We start from the raw sequence: 11,859 nt of genomic DNA, 5'->3' as shown, positions 1-11,859 counted from the left end.
TCTTTCCATCTCACTAGCTAATAGTACATCAGAGCAGTGTTTGGAGAAGTAGAGGATTGCCTAGTCACAAGAGAGAGGGTGGATTCACGGAATGAGGTGACAAAACCAACATTCATGAAGCACAGGCTATCCTTTTGTGTAAGACCAAAGCAATGCTGCCTTCACGTTCTGCTCTCCCCACTTCACCAGTGAGTGAGAAAGACTTGAATCCCACAAGTAGGAAATAGGAGAGGGGAGATTTGAATCAGGTTTGGCTGAGAACAATGCCAATGTCCTTTCCACTATTACACCATACTTTGCACAAGCCCTTGGTAAACGTCTCTTGTTGGCTGCTTGCCCACATTCAGGGGGTCTTGTGCAAGAGACCGGAGCTCATGGGATTAAGGAAAGCTGGCGAGCTAATGAGTGGAAGACTGAAACCAGACCTTGTGTAAGCGCTGGAGTAAAGCCAAGGCAACTATTAAGGGGAAATAATGGGAACAGCTTTTATAGAGCACCGGCTGTGGGCCAGTGGTTTTACACATTTATCCCTACTCCTCACAAAAATTCTTAATGGCTAGGATTGTTATCTCCAGATTATAGCTGACCAACCTGAATCTTGGAGAAGTGAGGTCATTCCCCAGGGGTTCCTCAGCTAGTAAACTGCAGAGCTGGGATTCAAACCTAGGCCTGCTATCCCACCTTTGGCCTCCAGAACAATCATCTCTGTTTGCCATGGGTCGGGGGGCGGGACTGCAGGAAGTGTTTCTAAAGACAAGAAGAGGCTGTGAGTCCAAGGTAGCAGACACCGGAGTCTCACTAGCAGGCCTCAAATACGGTAACTCCAGTGCAGCTGGTGAGGCTTGCCCTTCCCACCAGACAGCCTTCAGCTCATGTCTAAGAAAGCCCTCTTCCATATACATCCTCATGGATCAGAACTTTTCAGCGGATGGGGACCACTGTGCTAGAGAAAATCCACACAAACTGGAGGCCGAGAGCTGCCTCTGACTTGCTAGGTCACTTCCATAAATAGATCATCTCTCTGGGCATCTGCAAAAAAGGGAAAGGGTTGGTAAAATCTACCTAAAGCCCAAAAGCGTTACCTGGTTAAAAGATTCTGCAATAACCCAATTTCCAGTGAGGCCAGGGCGGGTGGGGAGAGTGTTATCCCCCACACACCACCAAAAATTCTCCAGCACCAGCTGGGTGTCTTACAATTTAACTCCGTTTTGACACTACCCTGAGATAGCATCAGATTCCACGAGGTAAGGGTTCAGTCTTCCAAGATGCACCCCTCCCCCAATTTCAGAATCTACTTTAAGCTCAGGTTGTTAGCAACAGGCTACAGACTGCAGGTTCTAAGGACCTGCCCCTGCCTTAGGTTTGATAAATTTGCAGAAGTGGCTCACAGAACTCCAAAATACCTTTCACTTACTAGATTACCGGTTTACTGTGAAAGGATGTAACTCAGGAATAACGCGATGGAATCAACGCTGAAGGCAAGGCATGGAGAAAGGACAGAGTTCCCATACTCCCTCCAAGGGCACTGCTCTCTACAGATCTTCAAGCACCCATCAACCCAAAAGCTCTCCAAACCCAGGCCTTATGGGTATTTTATGGTGGCCTCATTACACAGGTGTAATTGATTAAGTCATTGCTATTAGTGATTGAACTCAATCTCCAGCCCCTCTCCCCTCCCTGGTGCGTCAGGTGACAGGTCTGAAAGTTTCAACCTTCTAATCACTAGGTTGACTCCACTGCCAACCAGCCCCCATCCTTTTGCTCTCCAAAGTCACCTCATTCATGTAACAAAAGACACTGTTATGGCTCTCATCACAAGGAATTTCAAAGGTTTTAGGAGCTCTGTGCCAGGAGCAAGAAGGAAGACCAAATATATAATTCTTATTATAGACCACAGTATCACACCTGGCAAGAATTTACCAGGAAAAATAAATTACATTAATACACTTTGTAAAAACTACAAGCACCATGAAGATATGGATTACTCCCAGAAACAATATCTAATCTGTATCAACTTCCTGGTGCTACCATTATGAAGTATCACAAACTGGTTTGAAACAAGAGAAATCCCTCCACAGTTCCAGAGGCCAGACGTGGAAAATAAAGGTGTCAGCAAAACTGACTCCTGGAAGCTGAAACTCCCTGCCTCTCGCCTAACTTCTGCAGTTTGTCCACAACCTTTGGCCTTCCTCGGCTTGTAGACAGATCCCTCCAATCTCTGCCTACCTCTGCTTCCACCCTGTGTGTTTGTATGCCCTTTTCTCTTATTGAAAGACACCTCCATTTTTACCTCAGACTTTCTAATTGATTCAGTTCTCTCCAGCTTCTCTCTCAAAGCAGGCAAAAGACCCTACAGGCAAAGCATCTCAGCACGGGAACCAGCAACAGAAACTACCCCATCAAGCACTAAGGACTGCCCTGAGCTAGCAAGACCCTGCCAGTGATTGACACAAGATAATGATCGACCTGCCCTTTACTGCACGTACTCACCGACCTTTGTCCCACCTTCTCCTTATATAAATCAAGGAGTATTTTCAGCACTTTGGAGACAGTCTTTGAGATATTAGTTCACTGTCTTCCCGGTTTGCTGAAATAAATTCTTGTTTGGCTACCACTCATCTCTCTTCTTTGGATTTTGTTAGTGGTAAATGGCCGAACCTGGTCTGTTTGGGACCCATGAAGCCTGGTACTCTTGCAACCCTGTGCCCCAACAACATTATAAGGACACTGTCCTTTGGATTTAGGGTCCATCTTAATCCAGAAGGCTCTCATCTCAGGACTTGCCTTAGTTACATCAGCAAAGACTCCAACTCCAAATAAAGTCACATTCTAAGGTTCTGGGTGGCCATGAACTTTGGAGGGGGAGGACACTATTCAACTCCCTACACAATCTAATGTCTTCTTTACAGCTGAGAAAGCTCAAGTTTTGTAAAGGGAAATGACTAACCCAAGGCCATACAGCTTCGCATGCATAACCAATGCTGGAGGCAGAGGAAGCATGGACACTGATTTTCATCAGTGGACAGGCCCTCCTAGGTCAAGGATGAAAAAGCCCATCCTGCATGAAGACAACCAGAAGGAGGTTCTATAATTTCAATTTCTCCCTCCCAGGAAAGGCAGGGAGGCATCTCAGTCCACAGAAAAACCACTGAGGCCAGTGAGAGAAACCGCGGAGCCTGCAGTGTGTCACAAGCTAGCTCCTTTACCAGACATAGAAAAGCCACCGCCTACAATTTCCTCCGCCTACAATTTCCTCCTCTTAAAGTTTCAAAACTCTGCCATAACTCATTAGAGAAGTGGCAGCCCTGGACCACAAGTTTGTGACGTGCTTCTCTGCTGCGTCCCCAGTTCTTAGGGCCAGATGTGGCCACTGGGGATGTAAGGGGCAACTGGATCCAGTAGCTGTTTCCCCCTGGTTTTCTGTCTGATGATAAACACGGCTTTGTGGAACTCTAGCCACACCACTGTCTCAAAAGGGCTGCATTTTTTTTTTTTTTCCAAAACCCAACATTCCGTCAAGAGCACAGAGCATCTGTTTCAAGTCAGGAGCTAGAGCAAGCCTGTCTCACACGTGGTGTGGCTCAGAAGCCACAGCCACGGTACTTAAAACCCAGTGCCCAGAGATCATTTGCCTTTAAACCAAATTCAGTGGCTGAGACCTAATCAGAAATTGTTGGCATTTTTTTCCTAACCCAATTTAATTCCCAATCCCAACCCCCACCCCTTAACCTTTGCTTTCTCTGGCCTAAGTCCTGGAAAATGGAGTTTGGAAATGCCTGGGGGACTTCTTGGGTGAGCCCCAGTGCTTCAGGGAGAAGAGATAGGACTGAAAGGTACAAGAGGGATGAGGAAAGAAGCCAGAGACAAAAGTCACAGACTGTGCGATTTCATATGTAAGAAATGTGCAGAATAGGTAAATCCACAGAGAAGGGAAACAGATCAGTGGTTGCCAGGGTCGTCTGGGAGTGACTACGTAAATTGGGGAGTCCCTTTTGAGAATGAAAATGTTTCGGAACTGGAGAGAGGTGATGGTTGCGCAACAAGGTGCATGTACTAAAGGACACTGAGTTGTTTACTTGCTAATGGTTACTTCTCTATTCTGTGAATTTCACCTCAATTTAAAAAACATGCAGGTGGTTCAGTCGGTTATTTGGCAGACTCTTGGTTTCAACTCAGGTCATGATCTCAGATTCATGAGATCGAACCCCACATTGGGCTCTGCACTCCGTTCAGCACAGTGTGCTTCTCCCTCTCCCTTTGCTCGCCGCCCCCCACCCGGTCGTGTTCTGTCTCTCTCTCTCATAAATAAAAAATAAATAATTTTAAAAATATTCAAAATGGAAGAGAACAAGGGTGGGAGGAGGATGAGGAAGGAAGCCCTGCAGCTGAGAGCAGCCAGCCTCCAGAACAGCCCAGAGCAAATGTCAGCTAACCCCTGCCCTCCAGCACAGAGCAGCTGGCTAAGTGCCTATGGCAGTTTCCCTAGGAACTTCAGCTGAGAAACTGTGCCCTGGGCCAGCTGGTCCCAACCCTAAAGCTACAAAGTCCTGCCTCTTCAATGCATCAGCTGAATCATTTTCACAAGCTTAAAATGAAATAAAGTAGAATGACGTACAGTGGGAAAAACACATTTTTTAAGTTAGGACTCTGCTTAGCTTCTCAGAAGTGCTTAAAATGTACACTGCCTTTTCTAAACTGAACCGAATTCCTGTTTTAAGCCACCACCCTGTAGCACTAGGCAACATTTTAATTTCAGTTCAGCATCTGCCACCCCCTTTCTCCAGAATCACACCTGAGTTCCAGGTATCTCTAGGTATCCTCTGAGGGTGTCCGCCCCTTGCTGTTTCCATGTAGTCCTGCAAGCTGCCAAAATGCCCCCATACCCTGGACCTCTGGACACCTGTCCTGCTTTTGCCCTAAGTATCTGGCAGGTCATCTCCAAGTTTGCAGTTTCTCTGTGCCCCCTCGCTGTTCTCCACTAATGTCTGGGAACACTTGGTGGCCCCTCTGCCATGCTGCGGCCATGTCATGACAAGAAATGAGGTGGAGGGGTGCCTGGGTGTCTCAGTGGGTTAAGCCGCTGCCTTCCGCTCGGGTCATGATCTCAGGGTCCTGGGATCGAGTCCCGCATCGGGCTCTCTGCTCAGCAGGGAGCCTGCTTCCCTCTCTCTCTGCCTGCCTCTCTGTCTACTTGTGATCTCTCTCTGTAAAATAAATAAATAAAATCTTTAAAAAAAAAAAAAAAGAAATGAGGTGGAGCTAAGGCTGTTTACCCACTCACTTGCCACTCTGAGACACACAGAAAAGTCATTTGATTGCTCCCCCACTGCACAGGGCTTTGGGAACTCTTCAAGACTGACTCAGTCATGGTTTCCAGCAGCTCTTTCTACTCCTTTCATGCCATGTTATGGCATCTGGAATATCCCTAGGGATACATCGCATCCCCAGGTTCTACTGCAAAAGTGGACACAGGTCTCTACTCTGGAATTCCCCAAACCTATACGCAATCTGTGAGGTAAGATTCAAATCCAATCTGACTTTAAAACACAGGTACTTCCTCCTGCACATCACCTTGTTATATTTAATTGGATGCCTTAGAAAGTCATCCATCTTTGGACTACAGTTGAGGTGAGGGGGTTTTAGATGGAAAAACTGAAACAGATACTCCAACAGAAGAGCCTCAAGAGCACTGTAAATGGGGTGCAGAAATAGAAACCTGTCAAACAGAAGTGTGTCAATGTGTTAGAGGATTCTTTTTCCTCTGTCGGTGCCTGCGGTTCTTGGTAACGCAGCTTTGAAGAATGAAGGCATAGACCAGACAGAGTGGTGGGCAGCAAAGCAAGGTTTATTGAGTGATAGCAAAGGGACAGGACAAAACTCCCAAGGAGGGAGGGGACCCGAGACAGTTGCCACTGGAGTTTCTAAGTTTAGGGGTGTTTATGGGCTTGTTAGTGGGTTGTTTTAATCTGATTAACCCTCCCTGCACCTGTCATCCAATCAGGTTTTTGTCACCGATTTTTGTCACTGGGAAAGGGTGGAGGGCTCTTTCCAGGGTGGTGTAAAATCCTTTTAAGGGTGGTTTCTTCTGAGTGAGGGAGCGCTTGTCCCTGCCAGCCTGCCTGCCTTCCATCTGTCCTTCATCAAATGTGCCCCACTTGTTTGCACCCACCATTCCCCACGCTCACTTCTTCAAGGTTCCCTGTTCCCAGTAGGAGACCCTCATGGAGGAGGTAACCTGAAAAAGTAAAAAAGACACACGAGTTTATACAAAAACGAGTATCTAAAAGTTCCAGGCAATGGTTGAACCTTGAAGACATTACACCAAGTGAAAGAAGGCAAACACAAAGAGACATATGCGTGATTCCATTCACATGAAATGTCCAGAATACACGAATCATGGAAACAGAAAGTAGATCAATGGTTGACTATTTAACAAGTATGGGGTTTCTTTCTGGGGTGATAAAAATGTTCTGAAATTAGTAATGAAGGTTGAAGAATTTATGTACTTCTAGTACATAAATGTACTAGAAGTAACTGAATTACACACTTTAAAATAGTTAAAATGGGAATTTTCTATTATATGAAGTTTACCTCAATACGAAGAATCTTTCCAGACATGCTTGGGTTTGGGAATTAAGACTCCTTTATGTCTGGTTGGAGTGCTCAGAGAAGGAATCTGTACTGGAATACCATTTGGGAGAAAGTGTCATCTCCAAGCCTTTGCCCTTGATACACATTTCAGTCAACTTCTTCTTTAACTCTACAGCTGTCGCTTTAAAATTCTGCCTAAATCTGGTTCAAACCCTCCAGCTCTTGATAAGCCCCACCTGGAACACACAAAAAAATTCGAAGGTGTGGGACTTTGCTCATTTCCAAACAACTGTGAATGTCTACAGTTGGAGGCACAGACTTCTAGTCCAAAAAGCCCCAACAGAAGTCACCCACCTACTGTGGGGAAAAGAGATTCTTCTAGTCTTGTCTCTCTCCTTTAGGCCCTCTGTGAAAGAACACATCATTCTCTTAACAGTAGTGACCACCTTTGGTTGTGACAATATGCTAGATCTGGTGCTAAGCACTTCATATACTTCTCACTCCCCCAAAAAACTATGAAAGTGATATTATCATTCCCATTCTGCAGATAAGAATATACAGACCCAGTGGGTGGAGCTTCTTGTGTAAACTCAGCTGATAAGTGGCCCGGTTATCTGCCCCCACAGTCTCTGCTCGTAACCATTGTATCTCACTGCCTCTTTCCGGCTAGCCATGTTGAGTTGCCCCTCAGGACTTTGTGCCATTGCTTTTCTGACTTCTTAGTTCTCCCTTTTCACTGGTGTTGAGATTGTAGGAAGATACGTGAACAAGAGATTCTGGTTCTGGTAATAACAGAATAGCCTGTATCAAACTAACCCTCCCACATAACAATTATATACTCTGTATAAAATATTTTTAAAAAACAATTACCTTAAGGCACTGGACAGCCACCAAAGCAGGCAGAAACTAAGGGGATCTAACCCTTGAGAGAAATGAAGCACATTGGGTAAGATCTTCCCCTAAAGGCACATCCCTTTAATTTACACTGTGTATAGGGCTGGAGTGACTGGAAATGGAGGAGTGAAATCCAGCAAATGATAAAAGCACAAAAGAGACTTCCTTTTTAAAATCAGTGTGCCAATTCTCCTCTACTACTTGGCTGAGTGCTCATAGTTCATACACAGGGTAAGACTCTAAATTACCTAGAGGAAAGCAACTGCAGGGAGATTACAAAACTGAGCAAACACAGCCACATTAGAGAAGCTTGGTAAGCACATGACCTTTCCACTGGTGCTCCTTCAGGACCATGCCTTAGGACTGAGGACCACATACTAGGACTAAGGTCTATACCCGAGACTAGGATAGAACTGCAAGAGACAAGTCTAATAAAGGCTGAAACTACACTCCCCTGGAATTAAAGTGATTTGTCAGCAAGTGAACCAGCTACCGGGACAAAACCCAATACTTTTCAGAGAAAGATAACAGAATCAAAAGACTCTGGAGTCTATTACATATATAAGTACACAATAAAAATTACCTGCCATACAAAGAACCCGGAAGAGGAATCAGATATTGGAATTAGCAGATGGGAACCTTGAAATTAAATATAATAGACATATTTAAAGTATTTTATAGGAAAAGATGAATGTAATAGCTGGAGAGCTGGGGAATTTCAAGATAGATAAGAAAATTCTAAAAAGTAAGCCAAATGTCAACTCACAAACAAAAAGTACAATATTTGAAATCAAAAAAATTCCCTAAGGTAACAGCATACTGCATACTCTAAAAGTAGAAATGAATGTAAAGATACAACAGCAGAAATTATCCAAACAGAATCACAGAGGGAAGAAATATTTTTCAAACATGAGCAAAGCCTCAATGGGAAACATTAAGTAATCTGACATCTGTGTCATTGGAATCCCAGAAGAAAAGGAAAGAGAAAACTAGGCAGAAAGCAAATATATGAAGACATAATGGCTGAAAAATTTTCAAATTCAATAGGAAAAATTGCAATCTACAGATTTAAGAAATTCAGAAAACCCCAACATGGCAAATAGACACACACCCCCAAACAAAACCATGCCAAGATATACCATAATCAAGTTGCTAGTGACTAAAGACAAGGAGAAAATCTTTATTATATCCAGGACGAAAAAGAAAAAGACATATGACATAAACAGAAGAACAAATATAATTACTGCTTACTGCTTTTCAGAAACAACGGAGGCCAGAAGACAATGGGATGACATCTTTAAAATGCTTAGAGAATGGGTAACACCAGTAAATGGGTAACACCAGTAAAAAACCTACTCATACATGAAAATTATGTTCTTTAAGCGCCTACTCTTAAGAGAATTAAAGTTTGGGGCACCTGGGTGGCTCAGTGGGTTAAGCCTCTGCCTTTGGCTTGGGTCATGATCTCGGGGTCCTGGGATCAAGCCCTGCATCGGGCTCTCTGCTCGGCAGGGAGCCTGCTTCCCCTCTCTCTCTGCCTACTTGTGATCTCTCTCTCTCTGTCAAATAAAGAAATAAAATCTTTAAATAAATAAATAAATAAATAAGAATTAAAGTTTAATGTTTTCTCATTGCTACAAAGGCAGCCAGAGCTTTTAGTCTAAGGCCCAGCTCTGAAAGTACACTAGCTATGTGCTATTTCCTCTCCGAGCCAGAGTTCTCCTATGTGAATGGAAATGATAATATCACCTTCATCTTCTAGAGGAACTAAATGAAATTGTAAATGTAAAGCACTTACCACAATGCCTAGCAGATACTGGGCTATAGACCATAGGGTGGATAGGAGATGGAAAAGATATAGACGGTGGGGTCCATGCCTCCCAAAGCCCTTTCCAACTAGCTAGGCAACCAAGCTCTATGGCCAAGGATACTGGATATGAGGGACCTAAACTGTGGTCACCAGCACCACTATGACACCAGGTGAATGGGACCACACCTGAGCTACTTGGACTGAGAGTGCAGGAACGGTAGCTCCCTGGATTAATACTAGGGGCTGTTACTAAAAGAGGGGATGATGGAAGTGAGAAGGTAAAGAACAAATGTACACCCTAGATGCTAAAGGTGGGTCACAGTTTTCCTTCAGGGACCTTGTACATAAGGAAACAATTTGGCATAGGAGACAATACAAAACACTAAACATGATGATAGAGGGATGCATGGGTTACAGAGGGGCAAAAAGGGAGAGGAGAAAGGGGTGATTGGGGAAGACCTCTCAGAAAAACTATTCATTTGATGAAACAAGATGAAACCAGAGATGGAGACAAACCCTAAGAGACTCTTAATCTCAGGAAACAAACTGAGGGCTACTGGAGGGGAGTAGAGGGATGGGGTAACTGGATGATGGACATTGTGGAGTGTATGGGAGGGATGGGATGGCTGGTGATGGACACCGGGGAGGGTATGTGCTATGGTGAGCACTGTGAATTGTGTAAGACTGTTGAATCACAGATCTGAAACAAATAATACATTATATGTTAATAAAATAAGTAACAATAATAATATTTTAAAAAGAAAAACTATTAATCTGAAATGAATATTCAGGGAAAAGTAGGAGTCCACAAACAAAAAAGAGGAAAAAGATTTTTCAGGCAAGCCAGGAGAAGACACTGGGAGAGGGGGTGGGAGTTGAGGCCACAAAGATAGAAACAGGCCATGCCCTGCTTTGTGAGCTGTGACAAAGAATTTGACTTTCTCTTCTCATGAGTAGCTTTCATTGTGTGTGGGTTGTTTGTTTTGTTTTGTTTACCAAGACCCACAATAATAAAATCATTTTATGTGACTACCTGGACCATAGGTATGTACATACATATATCATACATGTATGTGAACATATGTGCATATAAATCTCAGATGTAACTACTCTGGAAAACTGGTACTTTTAATAGTTATCATACATCTACCCCGTGACCCAGAGATTTTAATCCTATGAGTATGGCCAAAAGAAATGAGTAGAAATGAAAAGACATGTATAAGAATATTCACAGGAGCTTTGTTCATAATAGCCAAAAAGTGGAAACAACTCAAATGTCCATCGACATGAGAAGTGGATAAGGAAATTGTGGTGCATTCACACAATAGAATACAATAATGACAATGGGCTAACTACAGCTACATGCAATGTCACAAATGTATCTCACACATGTTGAGTTAAATAAGCCAATCTCCAAAACCCCATTTAGTTCAAGAACAGGAGAAAAAAAAACAAACCCTAATTGATGATTAGAGCAGTCAGAAAAGTAATTATCTAGCAGTCAGGGTGGGCTAGTTTTGACTAGGATAGGGGAATGAGGGAGCCTTCTGGGGTACTAGATATGTTTCATGTCTTGGTCTAGGTGGTAGCTAAATGAGAGTGTGCACATAAAAAAACCCATCAAGCAGCACACTTAATCCTTGTGCACTTTACTGAATATGTTGTACCTGTTGGGAAATGTCATTAAAAAGATGTAACTGCCAGTTGACCTGTGAATATGACCTGGGCACTTGGAGGGCTCCTCATCCTCTCCTCTGTCCTGGGAATGTGGGTTCCTCTTGCCTTTCCCACGTCCAGAGGCTGCTCCAAGAACATAGCCTTGAGATGGCGATGTGGTGTTGAGAACACCTGCATGGTACATGTGACTGAGCCTAGTTGAGTCCTCTTTATAGGCTTTCAAGATTTGGGACACCTGGGCAGCTCAGTCAGTTAAGCATCTGCCTTCCGCTCAGGTCATGATCTCAGGGTCCTCGGATGGAGTCCCACATTGAGCTCCCTGTTCAGTGGGGAGTCTGTTTCTCCCTCTGCCTATAGCTTCCCCTGCTTGTACTCTCTCTCTCTCTCTCTCTCTGACAAATAAATAAATAAAATCTTTTTTTTTTAAGTAAGCTTTTAAGATCTGAGGAATGGATCTGGGGGTCCATTCATCTTGCAGCTGCCCAAGACAAGCCTTGTATGTAAGTTCCCTTTGCTTGTTAAAACTGCCACCTACCAACTTGGAGCACCCTGCCCTTCAAGAGGTGGGCAGTTCAGATCATACTCAGGAAGCTCCCAAGAGAGTTCTGAACCCACAAAACATCAATACAAAATTACATGTTACATTTAAAATAATCTGAAATAAATGTTTTGCAAAACAATACTTACATGTGACTGAAGCTGACATTTAATCTATTCAGTTTATTTCATGCTGGTTGCAATTCACTGAATTGATTTCATTACCCACTAAAGGTCATATTCCATTATTTGAAAAGTACAGTTTTAAACGCTAGGGAGCCACTGAGTGTTTCAAGGAGAGGAGGGATGTGAAATGGGCTAGCATTTCAGAAACTGCCCTCTGAGGCAGC

At 43.8% G+C, this 11,859-nt stretch overlaps 1 long non-coding RNA gene across 1 annotated transcript; it reads right to left on the bottom strand.

Moving 5' to 3' along the window:
• Positions 1-5,832: 5,832 nt before the first annotated feature.
• Positions 5,833-7,931, bottom strand: LOC125100806 (uncharacterized). The gene is made up of 3 exons (XR_007127662.1): positions 7,462-7,931; positions 6,592-6,827; positions 5,833-6,235 (listed from the first exon to the last, which is right to left on the bottom strand). It is a non-coding gene; the product is annotated as an uncharacterized LOC125100806 (long non-coding RNA).
• Between the last annotated feature and the right edge of the window lie 3,928 nt (positions 7,932-11,859).

This window comes from Lutra lutra, chromosome 5, assembly GCF_902655055.1.
Source record: "Lutra lutra chromosome 5, mLutLut1.2, whole genome shotgun sequence".
Taxonomy (NCBI): domain Eukaryota; kingdom Metazoa; phylum Chordata; class Mammalia; order Carnivora; family Mustelidae; genus Lutra; species Lutra lutra.
Note: the sequence above shows the minus strand (reverse complement) of the source record. Positions and strands in the feature narration are given on the sequence as shown.